The 6,450-nt window shown below is 42.7% G+C and overlaps 1 pseudogene; it reads left to right on the forward strand.

The window, feature by feature from the left end:
* The first annotated feature begins 5,241 nt into the window (after nucleotides 1-5,241).
* On the forward strand, nucleotides 5,242-6,231 carry LOC108350170 (glyceraldehyde-3-phosphate dehydrogenase pseudogene; annotated as a pseudogene).
* The last annotated feature ends 219 nt before the right edge of the window (nucleotides 6,232-6,450 follow it).

Raw genomic sequence — 6,450 nt, forward strand, 5'->3', positions numbered from 1 at the left:
TGTGGTCTAACTTCTTCAGTTCTTTGTATATTTTGGATATAAGGCCTCTATCTGTTGTAGGATTGGTAAAGATCTTTTCCCAATCTGCTGGTTGCCGTTTTGTCCTAACCACACTGTCCTTTGCCTTACAGAAGCTTTGCAGTTTTATGAGATCCCATTTGTCGATTCTTGATCTTAGAGCATAAGCCATTGGTGTTTTGTTCAGGAAATTTTTTCCAGTGCCCATGTGTTCCAGATGCTTCCCTAGTTTTTCTTCTATTAGTTTGAGTGTATGTGGTTTGATGTGGAGGTCCTTGATCCACTTGGACTTAAGCTTTGTACAGGGTGATAAGCATGGATCGATCTGCATTCTTCTACATGCTGACCTCCAGTTGAACCAGCACCATTTGCTGAAAATGCTATCTTTTTTTCATTTGATGGTTTTGGCTCCTTTGTCAAAAATCAAGTGACCATAGGTGTGTGGGTTCATTGCTGGGTCTTCAATTCTATTCCATTGGTCTATCTGTCTGTCTCTGTACCAATACCATGCAGTTTTTATCACTATTGCTCTGTAATACTGCTTGAGTTCAGGGATAGTGATTCCCCCTGAAGTCCTTTTATTGTTGAGGATAGCTTTAGCTATCCTGGGTTTTTTGTTATTCCAGATGAATTTGCAAATTGTTCTGTCTAACTCTTTGAAGAATTGGATTGGTATTTTGATGGGGATTGCATTGAATCTGTACATCGCTTTTGGTAAAATGGCCATTTTTACTATATTAATCCTGCCAATCCATGAGCATGGGAGATCTTTCCATCTTCTGAGGTCTTCTTCAATTTCTTTCTTCAGAGTTTTGAAGTTCTTATTGTACAGATCTTTTACTTGCTTGGTGAAAGTCACTCAGAGGTACTTTATATTATTTGGATCTATAATGAAGGGTGTTGTTTCCCTAATTTCTTTCTCGGCTTCTTTCTCTTTTGTGTAGAGGAAGGCTACTGATTTATTTGAGTTAATTTTGTACCCAGCCACTTTGCTGAAGTTGTTTATCAGCTTTAGTAGTTCTCTGGTGGAACTTTTGGGATCACTTACAAATACTATCATATCATCTGCAAATAGTGATATTTTGACTTCTTTTCCGATCTGTATCCCCTTTACCTCCTTTTGTTGTCTGATTGCTCTGGCTAGAACTTCAAGAACTATATTGAATAGGTAGGGAGAGAGTGGGCAGCCTTGTCTAGTCCCTGATTTTAGTGGGATTGCTTCAAGTTTCTCTCCATTTAGTTTAATGTTAGCAACTGGATTGCTGTATATGGCTTTTACTATGTTTAGGTATGGGCCTTGAATTCCTATTCTTTCCAGGACTTTTATCATGAAGGGGTGTTGAATTTTGTCAAATGCTTTCTCAGCATCTAATGAAATGATCATGTGGTTTTGTTCTTTCAGTTTGTTTATATAATGGATCACGTTGATGGTTTTCCGTATATTAAACCATCCCTCCATGCCTGGGATGAAGCTACTTGATCATGGTGGATGATTGTTTTGATGTGCTCTTGGATTCGGTTTGCCAGATTTTTATTGAGTATTTTTGCGTCGATATTCATAAGGGAAATTGGTCTGAAGTTCTCTTTCTTTGTTGTGTCTTTGTGTGGTTTAGGTATAAGAGTAATTGTGGCTTCATAGAAGGAATTCGGTAGTGCTCCATCTGTTTCAATTTTGTGGAATAGTTTGGATAATATTGGTATGAGGTCTTCTATGAAGGTTTGGTAGAATTCTGCACTAAACCCGTCTGGACCTGGGCTCTTTTTGGTTGGGAGACCTTTAATGACTGCTTCTATTTCCTTAGGAGTTATGGGGTTGTTTAACTGGTTTATCTGTTCCTGATTTAACTTCGGGACCTGGTATCTGTCTAGGAAATTTTCCATTTCCTGCAGATTTTTAAGTTTTGTTCAATATAGGCTTTTATAGTAAGATCTGATGATTTTTTGAATTTCCTCTGAATCTGTAGTTATGTCTCCCTTTTCATTTCTGATTTTGTTAATTTGGACACACTCTCTGTGTTCTCTCGTTAGTCTGGCTAAGGGTTTATCTATCTTGTTGAATTTCTCAAAGAACCAACTTTTGGTTCTGTTGATTCTTTCTATGGTCCTTTTTGTTTCTACTTGGTTGATTTCAGCTCTGAGTTTATTTCCTGCCTTCTACTCCTCCTGGGTGTATTTGCTTCTTTTTCCTCTAGAGCTTTTAGGTGTGCTGTCAAGCTGCTGACATATGCTCTTTCCTGTTTCTTTCTGCAGGCATTCAGCACTACGAGTTTTCCTCTTAGCACAGCTTTCATTGTGTCCCATAAGTTTGGGTATGTTGTACCTTCATTTTCATTAAATTCTAAAAAGTCTTTAATTTCTTTCTTTATTTCTTCCTTGACCAGGTTATCATTGAGTAGAGCATTGTTCAATTTCCATGTATATGTGGGCATTCTTCCCTTATTGTTATTGAAGACCAGTTTTAGGCTGTGGTGGTCTGATAGCACGCATGGGATTATTTCTATCTTTCTGTACCTGTTGAGGCCCGTTTTTTGACCAATTATATGGTCAGTTTTGGAGAAAGTACCATGAGGAGCTGAGAAGAAGGTATATCCTTTTGCTTTAGGATAGAATGTTCTATAAATATCTGTTAAGTCCATTTGGCTCATGACTTCTCTTAGTCTGTCTACATCACTGTTTAATTTCTGTTTCCATGATCTGTCCATTGATGAGAGTGGGGTGTTGAAATCTCCTACTATTATTGTGTGAGGTGCAATGTGTGTTTTGAGCTTTAGTAAGGTTTCTTTTACGTATGTAGATGCCCTTGTATTTGGGGCATAGATATTTAGGATTGAGAGTTCATCTTGGTGGATTTTTCCTTTGATGAATATGAAGTGTCCTTCCTTATCTTTTTTGATGACTTTTAGTTGAAAATTGATTTTATTTGATATTAGAATGGCTACTCCAGCTTGCTTCTTCCTACCATTTGCTTGGAAAGTTGTTTTCCAGCCTTTCACTCTGAGGGAGTGTCTGTCTTTGTCTCTGAGGTGTGTTTCCTGTAGGCAGCAGAATGCAGGGTCCTCGTTGCGTATCCAGTTTGTTAATCTATGTCTTTTTATTGGGGAGTTGAGGCCATTGATGTTGAGAGATATTAAGGAATAGTGATTATTGCTTCCTGTCATATTCATATTTGGATATGAGGTTATGTTTGTGTGCTTTTCTTCTCTTTGTTTTGTTGCCAAGATGATTAGTTTCTTGCTTTTTCTAGGGTGTAGCTTGCCTCCTTATGTTGGGCTTTACCATTTATTATCCTTTCTAGTGCTGGATTTGTAGAAAGATATTGTAAATTTGGTTTTGTCATGGAATATCTTGGTTTCTCCATCTATGTTAATTGAGAGTTTTGCAGGAAACAGTAACCTGGGCTGGCATTTGTGTTCTCTTAGGGTCCATATGACATCTGTCCAGGATCTTCTGGCTTTCATAGTTTCTGGTGAAAAGTCTGGTGTGATTCTGATAGGTCTCCTTTATATGTTACTTGACCTTTTTCCCGTACTGCTTTTAATATTCTTTCTTTATTTTGTGCATTTGGTGTTTTGACTATTATGTGACGGAAGGAGTTTCTTTTCTGGTCCAATCTATTTGGAGTTCTGTAGGCTTCTTGTATGCTTATGGGTATCTCTTTAGGTTAGGGAAGTTTTCTTCTATGATTTTGTTGAAGATATTTACTGGTCCTTTGAGCTGAGAGTCTTCACTCTCTTCTATACCTATTACCCTTAGGTTTGATCTTCTCATTGAGTCCTGGATTTCCTGTATGTTTTGACCAGCAGCTTTTTCCACTTTACATTATCTTTGACAGTTGAGTCGATGATTTCTATGGAATCTTCTGCTCCTGAGATTCTCTCTTCCATCTCTTGTATTCTGTTGGTGAAGCTTGTATCTACAGCTCCTTGTCTCTTCTTTTGGCTTTCTATATCCATGGTTGTTTCCATGTGTTCTTTCTTGATTGCTTCTATTTCCATTTTTAATTCCTTCAACTGTTTGATTGTGTTTTCCTGGAATTCTTTCAGGGATTTTTGTGACTCCTCTCTATGGACTTCTACTTGTTTATTTATGTTTTCCTGGAATTCTCTTAGGGATTTTTGGGATTCCTCTCTGTAGGGTTCTACTTGTTCTCTAAGGGAGTTCTTCATGTCTTTCTTGAAGTCCTCCAGCATCATGATCAAATATGATTTTGAAACTAGATCTTGCTTTTCTGGTGTGTTTGGATATTCCGTGTTTTCTTTAGTGGGAGAATTGGGCTCCGATGATGCCATGTAATCTTGGTTTCTGTTGCTTGAGTTCCTGCGCTTGCCTCTCGCCATCAGATTATCTCTAGTGTTACTTTGTTCTGCTATTTCTGACAGTGGCTAGACTGTCCTATAAGCCTGCATTTCAGGAGTGCTGTAGACCTGTTTTCCTGTTTTCTTTCAGCCAGTTATGGGGACAGAGTGTTCTGCTTTCGGGCGTGTAGTTTTTCCTATCTACAGGTCTTCGGCTGTTCCTGTGGGCCTGTGTCTTGAGTTCACCAGGCAGGTCGCTTGCAGCAGAAAAGTTGGTCTTACCTGTGGTCCCGAGGCTCAAGTTTGCTCGTGGGGTGTTGCTTATGAGCTCTCCGAGGTGGCAGCCACCAGGAAGATCTGCGCCACCCTTTCCGGGAGCTTCCGTGCACCAGGGTTCCAGATGGCGTCTGAGATGTATGTGCAGAGTGCAGTCTCTTCTGGTTTCCCAGGCGTGTCTGCCTCTCTGAAGGTTTAGCTCTCCCTCCCACGGGATTTGGGTGCAGAGAACTGTTTATCTGTTCGGTCCCTTCATGTTCCGGCGGTGTCTCAGACGCAGCGGACCTGCTGCTCCTGGGCCCTCCCCCACGGGAACCCAGAGGCCGTATACAGTTTCCTCTTGGGCCAGGGATATGGGCAGGGGTGGGCAGTGTTGGTGGTCTCTTCCACTCTGCAGCCTCAGGAGTGCCCACCTGACCAGGTGGTGAGGGCTCTCTCCCATGGAGTTTGGGAGCAGAGAGCTGCTGTGGGCAGGGATCCGCCAGTTTGGGACTCCCGCTAAATACCCGAAGTCGGCTCATTTATTTTTTTTAAAGAAAAATTTAAATGCAAAGTCTAAAGCATCAAAAATTCTATCCCCGGCTCTCTGCTCCTCCCTGTTCCAGAGACAGTCGCATCTTCTCGTGCAGGGCCAGCCTCTTCTCATAGACAAGATGGTGAAGGTCGGTGTGAACAGATTTGGCCGTATCGGGAGCCTGGTTACCAGGGCTGCCTTCTCTTGTGACAAAGTGGACATTGTTGCCATCAACGACCCCTTCATTGACCTCAACTACATGGTCTACATGTTCCAGTATGACTCTACCCACGGCAAGTTCAAGGGCACAGTCAAGGCTGAGAATGGGAAGCTTGTCATCAACGGGAAGCCATCACCATCTTCCAGGAGTGAGATCCCACTAATATCAAATGGGGTGATGCTGGTGCTGAGTATGTCGTGGTCTCCTGGCGTCTTCACCACCATGGAGAAGGCTGGGGCTCACTTGAAGGGTGAAGCCAAAAGGGTCATCATTTCCACTCCTTCAGCTGATGCCCCCATGTTTGTGATGGGCGTGAACCACGAGAAATATGACAACTCCCTTAAGATTGTCAGCAATGTATCCTGCACCACCAACTGCTTAGTCCCCCTGGCCAAGGTCATCCATGACAACTTTGGCATTGTGGAAGGGCTCATGACCACAGTCCATGCCATCACTGCCACTCAGAAGACTGTGGATGGCCCCTCTGGAAAGTTGTGGCGTGATGGCCATGGGGCAGCCCAGAACATCATCCCTGCATCCACTGGTGCTGCCAAGGCTGTGGACAAGGTCATTCCAGAGCTGAATGAGAAACTCACTGGCATGGCCTTCCATGTTCCTACCCCCAATGTATCCATTATGGATCTGACATGCCGCCTGGAGAAACCTGCCAAGTACGATGACATCAAAAAGGTGGTGAAGCAGGCATCGAGGGTCCACTAAAGGGCATCCTGGGCTACACTGAGGACCAGGTTGTCTCCTGCGACTTCAACAGCAACTCCCACTCTTCCACCTTTGATTCTGGGGCTGGCAGTGCTCTCAACGACAATTTTGTAAAGCTCATTTCCTGGTATGACAATGAATACGGCTACAGCAACAGGGTGGTGGACCTCATGGCCTCCAAGGAGTAAGAAACCCTGGGCCACCCACCCCAGCTCAGCAAGGATACTGAGAGCAAGAGAGAGGCCCTCAGTTGCTGAGGAGTCCCCATCCCATCTCACCCCCCAACACTGAGCATCTCCCTCACAATTCCATCCCAGACCCCATAATAACAGGAGGGGCCTAGGGAGCCCTCCCTTCTCTCTTGAATATCATCAATAAAGTTCCACTGCACCCTCAAAAAAAAATTC

The sequence above is a fragment of the Rattus norvegicus genome, chromosome 2 (genome assembly GCF_021556685.1).
Source record: "Rattus norvegicus strain SHRSP/BbbUtx chromosome 2, alternate assembly SHRSP_T2T, whole genome shotgun sequence".
Lineage (NCBI taxonomy): Eukaryota > Metazoa > Chordata > Mammalia > Rodentia > Muridae > Rattus > Rattus norvegicus.